We start from the raw sequence: 19,353 nt of genomic DNA on the forward strand, positions 1-19,353 counted from the left end.
TCACTTTGATTGCCTTCTGCAGGGTGGCCATAGTATCCGCAGAGTGCGGCTTATGGAGGAGGCCCTCGTGGCCGATTCCAATAACGAAGGTGTCCCTTAGTGCTTCGGTGAGGTGCTCGCCAAAATCACATGGTGCAGCCAATCTTCTCAGGTCTGCAGCATATTTAGCAATTTCGTAGCCTTCGGGCCGCCGGTGGGTATAGAACCGGTGTCTGGCTGTGAGGACGCTCTCTTTAGGTTTGGGTTGTTCTTGTATTATAATTATGAGCTTCGCATAAGTCTTGATTGTCGTCTTCGCTGGGGCTAGCAGATCCCTGACGAGGCCATGGATAATGGGCCCACAACTGCTGAGCAGGTATGTCTCCAGCCAGGTCGTTCGCGATTAAAAAGTGTTTGAGCCTTTCCATAAAGGCATCCCAATCTTCCCCATGAGCGAATGGTTGGAAGTTGCTCAGGTTAGACATGTTGTGCATGCAAATTCGTAACCTCGTCGCCAGTTGTGGTATATGTAAGCACTCTAATAACGACTCCACGAGGTAAGGGTATAATACTTGAACTGTAGTGACCTTCGTCTGTTTATTGCAGCTCCTTGAGTGAGCACACCAAGAGGTGAGCTCCCTCTTATACTTATTTACCTGCAGTGTGCAGGTGACCCTTGGGTCTCCACCAGTAGCACCCTCTGGTGGTACAGGTATGGTGTATACAGTGTGAAGGTACATTCAGTGGTCTAGTGTTACAGTACACACATTAACATACATAACACAGAGAATGAACCATTTATTCCGACTCTCTGTTTTCTGTTAGTTAGCCAATCCTCTATCCATGCTAATATATTACCCCCAACCCCTTGAACTTTTATCTTGTGCAGTAACCTTTTATGTGGCACCTTGTCAAATGCCTTCTGGAAGTCCAAATACACCACATTTACTGGTTCCCCTTTATCCACCCTGTTCGTTACATCCTCAAAGAACTCCAGCAAATTTGTCAAACCTGACTTCCCCTTCATAAATGCATGCTGACTCTGCCTGTCCGAATTTTGCTTTTCCAAATGTCCTGCTTCTTTAATAATGGACTCCAAAATTTTCCCAACCACAGATGTTAGGCTAACTGGTCTATTGTTTCCTGTTTTTTGTCTGTCTCCTTTTTTAAATAGGGGCGTTACATTTGCAGTTTTCCAACCTGCTGGAACCTCCCCAGAATCCAGAGAATTTTGGTAAATTACAACCAATGCATCCACAATTCCTGCCACTACTTCTCTTAAGACCCTAGGATGCAAGCCATCAGGTCCAGGGGACGTATCTAATCCCCTGATGTGCCAACCAAGCTGTTCTTTTCACAACTATTAATACGAGAATCAAAAGTTACTCCACCAAAGAATACTAGACAAAATATATTGAGAGTAAATATAGTTAGGCCTTTTTTGGTGCAACCTCCTCTCCTTTTTCCCAAGCTCACTGCCAGACAGTGGGCTATGGATCCACGGTGCAATTAGTTCTGCAGTACCTCGTCCATGTAGCCATTCCTTGAGTGTGTGAATGTAGATGGGGAGCAGAGAAAGTCATTCTGATTTAGTATATCCTGTTAGTTATCTCCTAGCCATAACAGGAGGTGGGTTGAGCATGACTGACTGCCAATTGTGGATGGAGGCACAAAAACGAAAGCTGTTTTTACATTGTACCAGTGCCAGTGGTTCCCGACAATAGATTTGCGCAGCCAGAAACATCACCAAAGTAAAATGACCAGTTCTGTTAAGGCACGTAGCTAGGAACATATTTTTCTTAAACTGGGTTTTTCTAGTCAGCAGCTTTAGCAAGTCAGTGCAGTCGATCAGCAGCTTAAGTAAGTGTTTAAAATACTTCTAACAGCTGATAATCTGGTGAGAGGTTTCTGATTCATATAAAAAGAAATGGATGCCGTCCAATTGGATGGAGCGGGGCGGGGAGTTGCTGCCCATGTGCTGACGTATCTAAACCCACTGAATGGTCTTATTGTAGCAACATTTGGCAATTTTGTTGAATGTAACTGAAAATCTGGTGCAATTTTGTAAAATCTAAATTTTGCACCACTTAAAGATACTACAACAGTACTCTGTTCTCTGAAACAAGACTATGGCAAAAAGACAATAACAATGTGTTCACTGTTTACACTGACGAGGGCATTTTAATGAGGGCTCTAGTCAGAATGTGAATTAATATAAAACTAACACAAGGGCTCAGCAGACTTTTCCGTTTGGTATGAACTGCTTTTCAGGATGTGCAATTTGGTGTTCCATCAGACCAGTACCCTTCCGAAAATAGTATTGTGGGAGAATTATTAATAGTCATTAGGGAAAATTAAGAACAGGAATTACTTCCTTGAGGTTTTATAAATATTTATTTCTCAACTATTGTCCATATCCCAATTTTGACAACCTGCTCCAATGTCTGGGCTGAGATATGCTTTCCCGTGTATAATGTCTGTAAATTTTGCTTGTGGGGAACAAAAGTAAATAAAACTTAATGAAATGTGGTAAAACGAGACTTGTCAAAAATAAACGTTATAGTTAAGACAACTCTCTCTAAGTGACCAGAATCATAGAATAGAATCATAGTAATTTACAGCACGGAAGGAAGTCATTTCGGCCCATCGTGTCCAAGCCGGCCAACAAAATGCTATCCAACCTAATCCCACTTTCCAGCTCTTGGTCCGTAGCCTTATAGATTATGGCACTTCAACTGCACATCCAAGTACTTTTTAAATGCGATGAGGATTTCTGCCTCGACTATCCTTTCAGGCAGTGAGTTCCAGACCCCCACCACCCTCTGGGTGAAGAAATTTCCCCTCAATTCCCCTCTAAATCACCTACCAATTACATTAAATCTATACCCACTGGTTGTTGACCCTCCTCTGCTAAGGGAAATAGGTCCTTCCCATCCACTCTATCTAGGCCCCTCATAATTTTAGACACCTCAATAAGGTCTTCCTTCAGCCTCATCTGTTTCAAAGAAAACAACTGCAGGCTATTGAATCATTCCTCATAGCTAAAATTCTCCAGTCCAGGCAACATCCTCGTAAATCTCCTCTGTACCCTCTCTAGTGCAATCACGTCTTTCATGTAATGTGGTGACCAGAACTGCATGCAGTACTCTAGCTGTGGCCTAACTAGTGTTTATACAGTTCAAGCATAACCTTACAGCTCTTGTATTCTATGCCTTGGCTAATAAAGGCAAGTATTCTGTATGCCTTCTTAACCACCTTATCTACCTGGCCTGCTACCTTCAGGGATCTGTGGACATGCACTCCAAGGTCCCTTTGTTCCTCTGCACTCTGTGTCCTGCCATTTAATGTGTATTCCCCTGCCTTTTTAGCCCTCCCCAAATGCAGTACCTCACACTTCTCCGGATTGAATTCCATTTGCCACTGTTCTGCCCACCTGACCAGTCCATTTATATTTGCTGCAGTCAATAGCTTTCTTCTTCATTATCAACCACATAGTCGATTTTAGTATCATCTGCAAACTTCTTAATCAAACCCCCTACATTCAAGTCTATATCATTGATTTCTACCACAAAAAGCAAGGGAGCCCTGTGGAACCCCACTGGATACAGCCTTCCAGTCAGAAAAACACCCATCGATCATTATCCTTTGCTTCCTGCTTCTGAACCAATTTTGGATCCAACTTGCCACTTTGCCCTGGATCCCAGGCTTTTACTTTCATGACCAGTCTGCCATGTGGGACCTTATCAAAAGCCTTGCTAAAATCCATATACACTTTATCAAACGCACTATTCTCATCAACCCTCCTTGTTACCTCCTCAAAAAATTCAATCAAGTTAGTCAACATGACCTTGTCCTAACAAATCAATACTGATTGTCCTTGATTAATCCGTATCTTTCTAAATGAAGATTTATCCTGTCCCTCAGAATTTTCTCATCACCAAGGTTGGGCTGACTGGCCTGTAATTACTCGATCTATCCTTTTTTCCCCTTTTTAAACAAAGGTACCACATTAGCAGTCCTCCAGTCCTCTGGCACCACACCTGTAGCCAGAGAAGATTGGAAAATGAGGGTCAATGTCTCTGCTATTACCTCTTTTGCTTCGCTTAACAGCCTGGGATACATTTCATCCGGGCCTGTGGATTTATCCACTTTCAAAGCTGCTAAACCCCTTAATACTTCCTCTCTCACTATGTTTATTTCATCTAATATTTCACACTCCTCCTCCCTGATTGCAATGTCTGCATCGTCCTTCTCTTTTGTGAAAACAGATGTAAAGTATTTATTAAGAACCATGCCCATGTCTTCTGCCTCCACACACAGATTACCTTTATGGGGCCCAAATTTCCCTAGCCCCTTAGAGCGGCATAGTTAGACTTCGTGGTGGAGAAAACTCGCCGAAAACTTACCGGGATAATTTGGCCACTCCTGGATCCCTGTGGTCCTGAGGTATGGCGCTGCGAAACCTGTGGGGGGTGGAGCTTGGGTCACGCTTGCTCAGCGCAGCCGGCAGCGAGGGCTGGGCTTGGGCCCAGCATGTCTTCGAGTGCTTGCAGGGGGGACGCATGTCCATTTGTGCATGTGCAATGCGAATTAAAGCGTGCTCGCATGCGCAATGGGCCAGGAACCTTGGCAATCGGCCATTTAAAGGGAGAGCATCCTCAGTGCATCAGCAGCATTGGCAGTGGGCCATATTGGAAGGTAAGGTGTTAATATTGATTTTTGGGTGGTTGAGGGAGTGGAAAGGAGTGCTGCATAGGTGCATGCAAGGTAACAACTGTGTTTTTTCAACTTTACCTGAGTGTAAATCTAATACACCAATGACGCAAGAGCATGCAACAAAAACGAAGAACTTCTTGCATGAGGAAGTGGAGAAACTAGTCACTGTCATTGAGGCAGAAGCTGGATATCAGTAAGAATAGTCCCACAAAAGTTCCACCCAAAGAAATGAGGAGACGCTGGAACCTAGTTGCAGAAGAATTCTCCGCAGGGGTGAAGACCGCAAGAACTGGAAGCCAATATAAAAAGAAATGGCAGGACGTTGGTCAAATAGAGCGTGTAAGTATTATCTGAGTTTTAAATGGAATTGCAATTGTTACTGTGATCATCTGTATATGTCCCATCCATCAGAAACTCACTATGTGGCAAAAATTATATTTTCATCTTTGCAGATGAAATTGGCCCACAACAAAAGGGAGAGAACTAGAACAAGAGGAGGGCCGCCAAATCTGCACCAACTATCACCACTGGAACAGAGAGTCACTGCCTTGCTGAGTCGCACCTGCAGAAAAAGAATCAGCTCTGCACAAGCTGCGCCCACACGCGAGGGTAAGGGTCAATCATGAAAATGCATCGTCGCCCTTCAAATCAACCTGCTGACTGGCCAGCTACGCGTGAGGCTACTCATTTCACCCATCCTGCCCCCTTCCTTTCCTGCTAACCATTTCACTGATCTGTTGCATTTTGCAGAACAAGAAGATAGTCCTGAATATCTTGAAGATCAATATGAAGATCCAGATGCGTCTGCTCCAGACCAAGGCGGGTGGGGGGGAAAAGGGGTCCATGGATCGACTAGGCTTATATTCACACTGGAATTTAGAAGAATGAGAGGGGATCTCATAGAAACATATAAAATTCTGACGGGACTGGACAGGTTAGATGCAAGAAGACTGTTCCTGATGTCGGTTAAGTCCAGAACCAGGGATCACAGTCTAAGGATAAGGGGTAAGCCATTTAGGACCGAGATGAGGAGAAACTTCTTCACTCAGTGAATTGTGAATCTGTGGAATTCTCTACCACAGAAAGTTGTTGAGGCCAGTTCGTTAGATATATTCAAAAAGGAGTTAGATGTGGCCCTTATGGCTAAATGGATCAAGGGGTATAAAGAGAAAGCAGGAATGGGGTACTGAAGTTGTATGATCAGCCATGATCATATTGAATGATGGTGCAGGCTCAAAGGGCCGAATGGCCTACTCCTGCACCTATTTTCTATGTTTCTATGTTGAAGAACAAGGGCTCAAATTTCCCCAGGAGTTGCCCCGCTTTTTTTGGAGCAAGTAACATTTTTTGGAGTAACTTAAAAATCGCAAATTTCCCCATTTAATTTGCTCCAATGTAAGTCAGTTAGTTAGGTTTTTTAGTTTTGTTTTTTTTCTCCAAAAGCGGGTGTGACCAGCCACTTATGCCTGTTTTGGCCATGGAACAAATTTGGCCAGCTAAAAGTTACTCCAATCTAACTTAGGCCAGTGTATGTGGCCACTTTTGTCGGCACAGAAAAACCTTACCTATATTTAAGAAATCAACGTGGGTAGCCATAGATGGGGGGGAGGGGAAGGTGAGTTAGAGGATTCTAAAGCACGAAACACCTTCACAGCATCAGCACCACATCAAAATAACTTCAGCACAACATCTTCACGACATCATCAAAAATAAATGAAAGATAAATCAGCCACTGAAAATAGAGCAGTCCTGCCTTGTCGACTGCAGAACGCACCGGCTAGCCCTCCCGCCAGGGCTAGGGGCGGCAGGCACACATGACTGTAGGGGTGAGGGATGTTTTTCTTTTACAGCTGTTCCTAAATGTTGTGTGGTGATAATGGAACATGATTCAGTTTTAATGCAAAAAATCTTTTATTGGAAAGTTTACAATGCACTTCAACAACAACAACAACAACAACAACAGCAAAGAAAGGCTGCACCCATCTCTCACCTACATATCGGGGAATGTAGACTTCCTCATAGGGGCAGTGATGGTGGTGGGGGGGGGGTTATGCTGGGGGACTGGCTTGGGTCTCAACAGAGGCTGGTGTGGGGATTGCAGTGGGAGTGGCATTTGATTGTCAGACCTTTGTGCCCTTATTGCAGCAGCTAGCTCCCTCATGGCCTCTGCCATTGTTTGCACTCCCTCTCACATGCCCGCCCTCAGTTCCCGTCTCAGTGCTGATATTTCTCCCGACAGTGTTGCAACCTCATCACGCATCCCACTGATGGTGGCCATGAATAATCGGGTAAGGGCATTGGTCTCCTCACACAATGACATAACCTGATGTACATCTGATGAAGGCTGCATCTCAGGAGACACTGGTCGGCTTCTCCTTCCCCTCGCCGTGGGTCTGCCTAGCGGCACCCCTCCAGTACAAGGTGCAGGCTGGGACGGTGGGGCCCTGGGTGTTCCAACCTGCATTCCACCACCGCCACTGGGACCTGCAACTTCGGAAGGTGCGAAACCAAGCAATGTCGTGGCAGAGCTCATGGAGGTGTCTGGCAAAGTGATGCCCTGTACCATGGACTGATCCATATCACGATCAGCATTCTCCCGTGAACACAGATCCATGGACTCCTACTCCCCACCACCCGCCTTGGTCTGGAGCGGGTGCATCTGGATGATCTTGTTGATGTTCAGGATTATCATCATCTTCTGCAAAATACAACAGATCAGTCAAATGGTAAGCAGGAAAGAAGGGGGCAGGATGGGTGGCATGAGTAGCCTCACACATAGCAGGCCAGTCAGCAGGTTGATTTGAAGGGCAACGATGCATTTTCATGATTGACCCTCACCCTCGCATGTGGGCCCAGCTTGTGCAGAGCTGATTCTTTTTCTGCAGGTGAGACTCAGCAAGGCAGCGACTCTCTGTTCCAGTGGTGCGAGTTGGTGCAGATTTGGTGGCCCTCCTCCTGTTCCCTTTTGTTGTGGGCCAATTTCATCTGCAAAGATGAAAATATAATTTTTGCCACATGGTGAGTTTCTGATGGATGGGACATATACAGATGATCACGGTAACAATTGCAATTCCATTTAAAACTCAGATAAAACTTACACTCACTACTTGACTAACGTCCTGCCATTTCTTTTTACGCTGGCTTCCAGTTCTTGCGGTCTTCACCCCTGAGGAAAATTCTTCTGCAACTATGTTCCAGCGTCTCCTCATTTCTTTGGGTGAAACTTTTGTGGGACCACTCTTACTGATATCCAGTTCCTGCCATCTGTCCTCAATGACAGTGACTAGTTTCTCCACCTCCTCATGCAAGAAGTTCTTCGTCCTTGTTGCATGCTCTTGCGTCATTGGTGTATTAGATTTACACTCAGGTGATCTTGAAAACACACAGTTCTCACCTTTCATGCACCTATGCAGCACTCCTTTCCACTCCATCAGCCACCCAAAAATCACAATTCACACCTTACCTTTATATATGCCAATGTTACTGAGGCAATGAGGATGCTCTCTCTTTAAATGGCCGATTGCCAAAGTTCCTGCCCCATTGCGCATGCGTGCATGCTTTAACGCGCATTGTGCATATGCGCACGCACAAACGGTCATGCGTCCCCCTGCCGGAACTCGAGGACATGCCAGGCCCAAGCCCCGCTCCCCTGCCGGCTGGGCTGAACAAGCGCGGCCCAAGCTCCGCCCTCCGTAGGTTTCGCAGCGCCACGCCACGGGCCCACAGGGATCCAGGAACGGCCAAATTATCCCGGTAAGTTTTCGGTGCTTTTTTACCCCCCACAAATCGGCACACCACATCTATCTACGCCGCTCTAAGCGGCTGGGTAAATTTGGGGCCTATGTGTGCAAAGGCTGCAGCACAAAGGGCCACCTCCAGTGAATGTGCAAAAGAGCTGTGACACACTACGTGGAAGAAGAGTCAGCAGATGGCTGTGAATCCAGCATGCATTATGAGGAGATGGCTAGAGAGGCAGTTCAGTCCCAGGACAAAGTGTATGGAGTATATACCTGCATCACAGATTGTCCTCCAGTGATAATGGAAGTTGAGATAAATGGCGTTCCAGTCTTCATGGAAGTGGAAACGGGGGTGAGTCAGTCAGTAATGAGCCAAGAAGCCTTTGAAAGGTTATGGAACGATCAAGCTGAACGACCCAAGCTTGGTCCCGGTTCAGGCAAAGCTGCGCGCCTACACCAAGGAACTGATATCAGTTGTTGGTAGTGTGGATGTAAGTGTATCCCATGATGGCGCGGTGCACAATTTACCATTGTGGATTGTTTCAGGTGATGGACCAACGTTATTTGGAAGAAGATGGATGGGGAAGATTCATTGGAACTAGGAAGACTTCATCCCTCCAGCGATCAACGTCCCCCGTACTCAGAGGCAGAGCAAGCCCCACCTTTGGTTGGACCAGGCACTGGAGAGCAGAGCCATGCAGCCCCCGAGGCACAGACCGCTCAACATGACTGTGTGGTGATGATCCGGCCGAGACGACCCAAACGCATCTTCCCGGTTTCAGTGGCAGGACTCCTGGGGAGGAAGATTGGATCCCAGGACACCTTCCCAGCTTCAGTGGCAGAATCCCTGGGAAAGAAGATCGCGGCAGTCGACACCATGGACAGGGAAAAGATGATGTCCAAACCACAAGGTGCAGCGCTAATAGAGCAACGACGTGTGGTTACACGCAAGGAAGACAACTGGGGTAAAAGTAGTAAGGCCATTTTAAAGGAGGCCAGCAACCCGCCATTTTTAAATGAACTGCTTGAAATTGGTAACCAATGTAAAAGTCCAGCTGTAACGAGCAAAATGTTGTTGAGCGATGTCGGGTGCAAATTGCAATCAGCCAATTTAGCGGGCGAACACCTAACGGTCGTGTACAGGTCCAGTGGGCTACCCAATGCTGTAGCCTGCGTCCCCGGGACCAGAACGATGTATCATAAAGTGTCCCCACAGCTGACAGAAGTAGACAAGCCGCAGAGTAAATGATCCCCGGAGAGCAGAGGCACCGGTAGCGATACCATTGGTTTAACATTGCAGGCACCCGATGGCATGAACCACCACAGGCCAGAAACAGTAAACTGTACCTCTGCTCGCAGTCGGCTACCGTCGTCTACCACCCGGGTGGAAAAGGCGCAGCCCACAAACCCACTCGCCACCACGGCAATGCCAAGAGCGAAGGGTCACCGACAACGGCTTCTCCGAACGGGACCTGGACCAGCTAGGATCCCAAACTTAGAGAGTGCTCACAACGGTGCTCTCAAGGAAAGCGAGTCAGCAGTCCCCTGCAAACTGCTAGACAAGACGAGGCAGCCCCACCGTCGCTTAGACGAAACACTCACTCGCTCAGACTGCTTCCCAGGGAGCAGCAGCGACACTGTGCAAACGAAAAGGACAGGAAGGTCACAGACACATCAGTTGTCTTTGGGCCTGCCCGACACTAGGAATAACGGCAAGAGCCCTGAGCTCTGGCAACTCGAGCAAAATGAGCTCACCTCGCCCACAGACCCACTAGCATGGGGCACTGCGCTGCCACCAGACGACCCGGATCTCATCCGACCTTGCTGGAACTAGACTGTCCTTATGTACCTGTACTGATATACCTGTACTGATCATGTAAATGTACCACACAAAAAGAAACGCAGCTGTAATCCACCCAACAAAAGTACCAAGATGTAAAAATAAAACCCATGTGATGAACTTGAATGCATCTTGCATGTAACGGGCTATTAGCATGTCGGTGGAGGGGGGGAATGGAGTAGTCATGGACTCACAACCAGAAACCACTGGGACCTCCTCTGGCAACAAATCTCATTACCAACCCACCCCAGCTAGAAGCAACCTTCCAATTGTCAACCAGGAAGAGCAAAGCCCAGGTCACCATCAATGTATGAGTCAATTTGCATTAAAGACTTGGGGGGAAGTGATGTCATGTATGTAGACCATGTATATTAACTGTATAGTCACATAAGGTATGCCATGAGAGAGCACTGCGGTAGGAGACCTGAGGGTCACCTGTATAGGTGTGCAGGGCCCAGTATAAAAGGCTGCCCACCATGCTTGTGCCTCACTCTGGAGTTACAATAAATGGGACTAAGGTCACAACAACTCAAGTACAATACTAAACCTCATGGAGTCATTCATAAGAGTATTAAAGACATAACATCTTCCAAATTCACTTTCTACTTATTTGCTTTCCAATTCCAGCTTTGCTTCTCTTCCTACTGACTCTATTCTCAGGTTCCCATCCCCCTGCCAAGCTAGTTTAAACCCTCCCCAACAGCAGTAGCAACCCCCCCCACGAGGATATTGGTCCCGGCTCTGTTGAGGTACAACCTGTCCAGCTTGTACAGGTCCCACCTCCCGCAGAAATGGTTCCAATGCTTCAGGAATCTAAAGCCCTCCCTCTTGCACCATCCTTCCAGCCACGCATTCATCTGTCCTATCCTCCTATTTCTGTACTCACTATCATGTGGCACTCGGAGTAATCCAGAGATTACTACCTTTGAGGACCTGCTTTTTAATCTCCTAGCTCCCTAAAAGCTGTCTGCAGGACTTCTTTCTACCTATGTCATTGGTACCAATATGGACCATGACTTTTATCTGTTCACCCTGTCCCCCCTGAATTCCTTGCAGCCGTTCAGTGACATCTTTGACAGTGCCATCAGGGAGGTAACATACCATCCTGGAGTCACGTCTGTGGCCGCAGAAACGCCTGTCTGCTCCCCTAACTATCGAATCCCCTACCACTATAGCTCTTCCACTCTTCTCCCCAGTGCAGCTGAGCCACCCATGGTGCCGTGGACTTGGCTCTGGCTGCACTCCCCAGAGGCACCATCGCCCTCACCGGTACTCAGAACAGAATACTGGTTGGAGAGCGAGATGCACTCCGGGGATTCCTGGCCTCCCTGTCTGGTCTTCCTCTTCTGTCTGGTGGTCACCCACTTCCTTTCTACCTACACACTCTTAAGCTGCAGGGCGGCCACCTCTAGAAACATGCTGTCCATGAAGTTCTCAGCCTCGCGAATGCACTGCAGTGACTCCAGCCACTGCTCAAGCTCCAAAACCCGGACCTCGAGTTGCAGTAGCTGGTAACACTTACTGCACATGTGGTCGCCAGGCTACGCAAAGCATCCAGGACCTCCCACATGGCACAGGATGTGCACTCCATGGGACTGAGCTGCCCTGCCATGTTACGTGAATATGAACTAAACTATGAACTATTTGACTAGGAAATAAACTTAAACCTAGAGGACAAAAATACTCTCCAGCTACTTACCAATCAGCTGTTTCCCTTGAACCGACATCACTCTGACGACAAACTTTTGATTTTTGCCTCTGTTAGGTTGCTCCCGCTCCCAGCTAGCTCCTTTTATCCCCGCTGATGCCGCTCCTCTAGTCCGGCTCTCTCTGCTGGAGCATTGTTTTATGTTGCCGATGGGAAGTTTGTTACAAAGCTATAACATATTTGTGATATTCCAATGAAGCTATAACCTGTTGAACATTTGATTGTCTTATCTCAGCTGGGCCAGTTTGTTTCCATGCCCTTGCTTTCGGCTCGAAACACAGATTAAGCACTACTGATGGCTATCCAATGACTGGCTGAAAAGTGCACCTGTCTGGTTGTTAAATGAAGACTGGATCAGGTTTGACTCCCTCCACATAGCTGCCAACACTCAATGGGCTCACACGTGAAGAGTGGCCACTGGGGCGAGATCCTGGAAGGGTTGCTGAAATTGCTGGAAACGTAAGTGTCAAAGCCCTTTGGAGGGCAGTGGAGATGATTGGCAGAAGAAAAATGCTTTATCTTCTGCCAATGTGGACATAGTGCGGTCAGAATCCCTCTGTTCACTTGTGTGTAGTAACATTATGCATGTTGCATAACTCTTTCCTGTTATTCCCAGAACAATCGCAAACACGGCCAGAGGAATGCTTCTCTCAGTGGAAGGGGTCATGCTCTGAGGACTTTTCCCAGGGGTTCTATTGGCTTCATTAGTATATGGGAACCAGTTTTGAAGAATGATTCCCATCAGTAACTGATTATCTCGCTAAAGTATAAATCTGCTTTTAAGTGAAAGATGTTCACATTAGCACAATGGGTGCTAGATTATTAAGTGTTACCAAGAATTAATTCAGTCCTGTCAGTATTCAACATATAGGTAATATATTAAGTTTTATAATTTGATGCTTGAAGCAAATATCAGGCAATTTTAATTTTATAAATGTTAAAAATTCCTTTCTTTTTATCTTTATATGATGACTAATAGATTTGATGTAAACTGCTTCAAGTTTGCAAAGAATAGCTACATGGACAAACTTTTCTTCCTGATGTGGAATGCTTTGAGTGAGCAATTCTGTTTAATATTCATATAAAGCTGTGGGCTGCGATCCTGGTTGTTATTTTGGGATCGGTGGGAGGACAACTAATTTGCATGGGGCTGGCAGGTACCCATGCCACTGCAACTGCATTACTGGTGCCCACCTGCCCAATGCAGGCTAAGAAATCTAGCACCTGCCCAACAAGGGGAAGGGGCCTGGCCACCTGCACTCCTTCCCCATTGGTAGGGCCCACTTATGCCCATCTGGAGGCTGGTATGTACTCCATGTACCAGCCCCTTGTATTACAGTGGGCCCTGAATGAAAAAAGGAAGCAAGAAATACAAAAGCAAAATACTGCGGATGCAGTAAAGTGCCTAAATAAAAGATGAAGTGCTGTTCTGCGAGCTTGCAAGAAATACAACACTTGCTTGGTAAAGGGTGGGTTGATATTATGCCCATGAAGCAGGCCAGTAAAGCTGGGAAATGATGGGGCCCTGCTATTTTCCCTTGGGTTCCGCCAGCGTGACAGCGAGATTCTGGCAGAACCTTGAAGGTAATTCGGGCCCTGTATGAACAAAGTACAATTTTTCTTCATCATCATCATAGGCAGTCCCTCGAAATTGAGGAAGACTTGCTTCCACTCCAAAAGTGAATTCTCAGGTGACTAAAGAGTCCTATATGGGAATTACAGTCTCTGTCACAGGTGGGACAGACAGTTGGAGTAAAGGGTGGGTGGGGAGTCTGGTTTGCCTCACGCTCCTTCCGATGCCTGCGCTTGTTTTCTGCATGCTCTTGGCGACGAGACTCGAGGTGCTCAGCGCCCTCCCGATTGCTTTTCCTCCACTTAGGGCGGTCTTTGGCCAGGGTCGGTGGGGATGTTGCACTTTATCAAGGAGGCATTAAGAGTGTCCTTGAAATGTTTCCTCTGCCCACCTTTGGCTCGCTTTCCGTGTAGGAGTTCCAAGTAGAGCGCTTGCTTTGGGAGTCTTTGTTCGCATGCCCGACACATGTGGCCTGCCCAACGGAACTGTTCGACTGTGGTCAGTGCTTCGATGCTGGGGATGTTGGCCTGATCGAGAACACTAACGTTGTTGTGTCTGTCCTCCCAGAGGATTTGCAGGATCTTGCGGCGACATCATTGGTGGTATTTCTCTCGCGATTTGAGGTGTCTACTGTATATGGTCCACGTCTCTGAGCCATACGGGAGGGTGGGTATCACTACAGCCTTGTAGACCAAAAGCTTGGTGCCAGATTTGAGGGCCTGATCTTCGAACACTCTCTTCTTCAGGTGACCGAAGGTTGTGCTGGCACACTGGAGGTATGTTTAACCTCGTTGTCGATGTCTGCTCTTGCTGATAATAGGCTCCCGAGGTATGGAAAGTGGTCTACGTTGTCCAGGGCTGCGTCGTGGATCTTGATGACTGGGGGCAGTGCTGTGTGGAGGACCTTTTTCTTACAGATGTTTAGCGTAAGGCCCATGCTTTCATATGCCTCGGTGAAGATGTTGATAATGACTTGGAGTTCAGCTTCTGAATCAGAGACCTGTCTCGCCATCAGTGAAGTGCCATTGATCGTCAGAATTTTGTTTCACATGCGTGAGATTCTGTGGAAGGTTTCTAATTTCCAGCTACTAGTTAAAACAGTTTTGTTCCTGCTACGTTCTTATGTGATGCAAGGATAAAACTAATAAAGGTTATTTTAAATAAAAATCAATGGAGTCGGTGTTTGTTAGAGAAACACAATTTAGTAAAAGTATATAACAGTTGATTATATGTACAGTATTGATGGCTTATTGTGTACAAGCAAACCAGCTTGTTTATAAGAAATATAGCTCTTGACTGAGTTTAGAAATCCTCCCCTATCACAACAATGCAATTCTTCGCTAATACTACAGTATTGAGCTAAATTGGTGCTGGGAGCTAGCAGCATGATTCTTGGTCTGTGGCGTCACACATTCAGTCAATAACAGGATAGAGCTGTCTCCTACAGCCTTCCAGACTGTAATGAGCAGTAAAAAGTTATTGTTCTGCTCAGGAAGTTAGGCGTCTATAAACCATAGTGTGGTGTGAGTGCCACTCTTCAAACTCAACATGGTACTCGAGACGTCCAATCAAGTATGGGAAACTGAATATGTGAATAAATGTAGGTTATATTTGTGATTTTTTTTTACCAGAATGCTATAAATTATTGGATCTAATCTACACAAAGTTTGCATCAGATAAATGAAAAAACATTTAGAGATTTGGTTAACATGCTACTTTATTGACTGTTTAGGGGTTTAGTTTGTGCTTTCTCTATTATCTGCATTTCATTTTGACCAGATTTGGTTATTTTAAGCAAAATTGTGGCTCTCCATATTGAATCAACAATTGGAATCAATGCGATGAAAACCGGACAGGTTCTACAAGGAGTGGGTGATGTGCTCCTTCAGATTATTGCGCAGGCGGTGAAATGGAAAATGACTTCCAGCATTTCTAATCAAAAATATAAATCAGAGATTTTGTGAAAATGTGATTTTTTTTGTTTGTTCAGAGTATAAACCTTTTACACAAGGTTTAGTTTCCTTGGATTAACACTTCTGAGATGAATTTTTTGAGTGAGCATTTATTTTTCAATTTTAGTTTTTAATCCTGTAGTCTAATTTCACAGGGGAGGCCCTGCTTCTAATTGTATTACAATCCACCTCTGTGAGCACATCCCATCAATAATGCCAAAGAATATATTGTGTGTCGTGCATTTCAATCTGTACTTGCATAGAATTCTATGAAAAGAAAGTGTTGGCATGTGCAAAGACTGCCTCAGCTGCTGCAGTCTATTGAGAATTAGGCCACAGTAATGAGGCTTTAGATCAATGGCATAGCTCAACAAATGAAAGGGAGAGAAGCTTTTTAGTCCACTCAACCGTACCATAATTTCTCCAGCAGTCTTTGCTGTTCATTTCCCACAAATGTCTCTCATTCTCCCTTAAAGCACAATTTGTTCAGGTTTGCAATTTAACCTGAGGCAAATTGTGCCATCACTGTTGAACTTTACAACAGACACTTATTCACCTTCACTGTCCTCTCACTGTCGAAATAATAATTGACAAGTAAACTGTAAAATAAGGATTCACCATAAACCACACCATCCAAATGACTGATGGTTTCAAAAGAAAAAAAATCATATTTTACACTTTTTTTAAATATAATTTTTGCATTTGTACTAGAAGGTTTCCTCTCACTATATCCTTCCATACTCTATCTTACTGGCTTAATCGTTTTATTCATATTTTGCATTAATTTGAGTTTTTTTAAACTAAGATTTTGAACTGAGCCAGGTGCATTAGAAAAATAGCACATAAATAGGAACATAGATACCGGCTTTGACATTAGCACCCATATGTGACTCCGTTCCTGTTGACTGGCAAATAAAAAAAATCTAATCCCTAATTATATCTCAAGTTCCTTTTAGCACAGTTAACACCACTTCAAACAATTTCAGCTATTGTGATTATATGTTCAAAGTTTAGGCAATGAAAACTGAGTCATAGAGGAAATGGCCTTGAGAGAGTTCCCAGTGGGTATGATAGCATAGTGGTTATGTTACTGGACCAGTTAATCCAGAAGCCTGGACTAATGATTGGTGATATGAGTTCCAATCCCATCATGGCAGCTGGGTAGCTTAAATTCAGTTAATTAAATAAATCTAGAATAAACAGCTAGTATCAGTAATGATTACCATGAAACTACTGGATTGTTGTTAAAAACACATCTGGTTTACTAATGTCCTTTAGGAAAGGAAATCTGGCTGATACGTGACTCCGGACTCTTAAGGATAGCCAATAAATGCTGGCTTTGCCAGTAATGCCCACATCTCATTAATGGAATGCAGAGGGAACCTTGCATCATATTTGACCCCTATCATCTGACTTTAGGTTTTTCCTCTTCATTTCCCCTCATATTGAGCACACATGCAATAAATTGGCAGCTAGTTTTGACACTTCCTCAGGTATGAGTTGTGAAGTGAAGTAATCTGGAATGATGGCTAGACATGGTAAAAACAAGTTTGTGAGAATAATAAATCCTTTTTATTACATCAAGTGGCTGAGTGGAGATCTAATTGATTTCCTCATGCGTCTAGAGATCATCCATAATCGATTAATTCCACTTTATTGCACATCTGGTACATAAATATATTTAAATTCACTTCTATTCCTCCTACTGTAAGTTCCGCAAGTTTATTTGTGCCTGTGTCAGTGCCAGCACTAGCTCTTAAACTGCAGCCCCCTGCACTAATTCATTTTCCTGAATCCTTTCAGATTATTCCTGTCTTTGCCTCAGTAGCAAAATGTGGTAAATCACTCCATGTTCTAATAACCATTTGTTGCAGGGGGAGAGGGGAAAATCTTTGAACTTCGCCCTTTGTTATCGTAATTGAGTATGTACTCCCTTACATAGATTACACAGAATATACAGCACAGAAACAGGCCAACCAGTTCTTGCTGCTCTTTATGTTCCACTCGAGCATCCTCCCATCATTCCTCATCTAACTCTGTCGACATAACGCTCTATTCCCTTCTCCTTCATATGCTTATCTAGCCTCCCCTTAAATGCATCTATACTATTTGGCTCAACCACTCCCTGTGGTAGCGAGTTCCACATTCTCACCACTCTCTGGGTAAAAAAGTTTCTTCTGAATTCACGATTTGATTTCTTGCTGATTATCTTATCAGGACGGCCTCTCGTTTTGCTCTTCCTCACGAGTGAAAACAATCTCTGTATCTTGCATTATCTTAAAGACCTCTATTAGGTCAACCCTCAGCCTTCTCTTTTAAAGAGAAAAGAGACCCACCCTGTTCACCCTTTCCTGATAGGCATAACCTTACATTTCTGGTATCATCCTTGTAAAACTTTTTTGCATCCTCTCCAGTGCCTCTATATCCTTTTTATAATATGGCGACCAGAATTGTACGCTGTACTCCAAGTGTGATCTAACCAAAGTTCAATACAAGTTTAGCACAACCTCTCTACTTTTCAATTCTATCCTGTAGAAATAAACCCTAGTTCTTGGTTTGCTTTTTTATTGCCTTATTAACCTACATTGTTACTTTTAGTGATTTGTGTATTTGTACGCACAGATCCCTTTGCTCCTCCATTCCATTTAGATTCTTACTTTCCAAATAATACCTGACCTCATTTTTCTTACCAAAATGTAATACCTCACATTTATCTGTGTTGAAATTCATTTACCGATTATATGCCCATTCCGCAAGTTTATTAATGTTGTCTTGTAATTTGTTGCAGTCCTCCTCAGTATTGACTATATCCCCCCACCCCCCAAATTTGGTGTGATCCGCAAATTTAGATATTGTGTTTTTGATTCCAAAGTCTAAAGCCATAATATAAATTGCGAACAACAGTGGACCCAGCACTGATCCTTTTGGGACCCCACTTTCCACCTTCTGCCGCTCTGAATAGCTACCCTTTTCCCCACTCTGCTTTCTGTCTTGAAGCCAGCTAATTATCCAGCCAGCCAGCTAGCTATTATCATGGTCTCTGCTTCAATAGCTACATGTGGTAAATCATTCCATATTCTAATAACCCTGTGTTGCGGGGTAAACAATATTGTAACTTCTCCCTTTGTTCTTGTTACACCAACCAGTGGAAAAAAATTTACTGCCCCCTCAATCTCAATTATGAAAAGTTATATTGAATCCCCCTTTAACCTTCTCTGACTGAGATTGGCTAACAGCGTAGACCATGAAATCAAACCTGAAACTTTCTGTTTGTGCTTTAGTGGTAGAAAAGGCAATGCCTTTACTTACTAGGCCAGTGGGGAACTGAAGGCTGGCAGTGCTGATGGTAGAATTGAAAATATTATGGTTCTACTGACTGCAAATTGCCAATTAAAAACATAATTTAAGTGACTATCTTTTCATTTACATTTTTGATGGGCAAGGCAGATTGGAGCTCTACATCTCCACCAACCTATAGCCTGACTCCATTTTACAGGTTGCATACAGGGCAGCAACAAACCTAGTAGGCTTCCTATGAAATCTGCACCTCCAGTTGGTTTGGAGGGAGGAAGGATTAACTGGTTGGAAATGCATTAAAAAAATTCTAAATATTTTGTTTTGCATTAAGTGCACAATTATAAAGAGATGGGATATAATGTGATATTCACTAAATCTTACCGCTCTTTTAAAGTTACATTAAAAATGACAATTCAATTAACTTCTAAAAAGTTTACTTACCAAACTTACCGATCAATTGTTAAAGCCCCTTTCCAATTCTGAACCATTATCCCAGTAGCTCATGGTAACGAAAATCAACAAAATCAAATTTACTCAGATAGAAATAAGGG

At 44.6% G+C, this 19,353-nt stretch overlaps 1 long non-coding RNA gene across 1 annotated transcript in view; it reads left to right on the forward strand.

The window, feature by feature from the left end:
- Positions 1–15,105: 15,105 nt before the first annotated feature.
- Positions 15,106–19,353, forward strand: part of LOC139266795 (uncharacterized) — a 52,754-nt gene continuing 48,506 nt past the window's right edge. The window contains exon 1 of the long non-coding RNA XR_011593773.1: positions 15,106–15,153. This is a non-coding gene — a long non-coding RNA (uncharacterized lncRNA). The remainder of the gene's footprint in view (positions 15,154–19,353) is intronic.

Source organism: Pristiophorus japonicus, chromosome 7 (genome assembly GCF_044704955.1).
Source record: "Pristiophorus japonicus isolate sPriJap1 chromosome 7, sPriJap1.hap1, whole genome shotgun sequence".
Classification (NCBI taxonomy): domain Eukaryota; kingdom Metazoa; phylum Chordata; class Chondrichthyes; family Pristiophoridae; genus Pristiophorus; species Pristiophorus japonicus.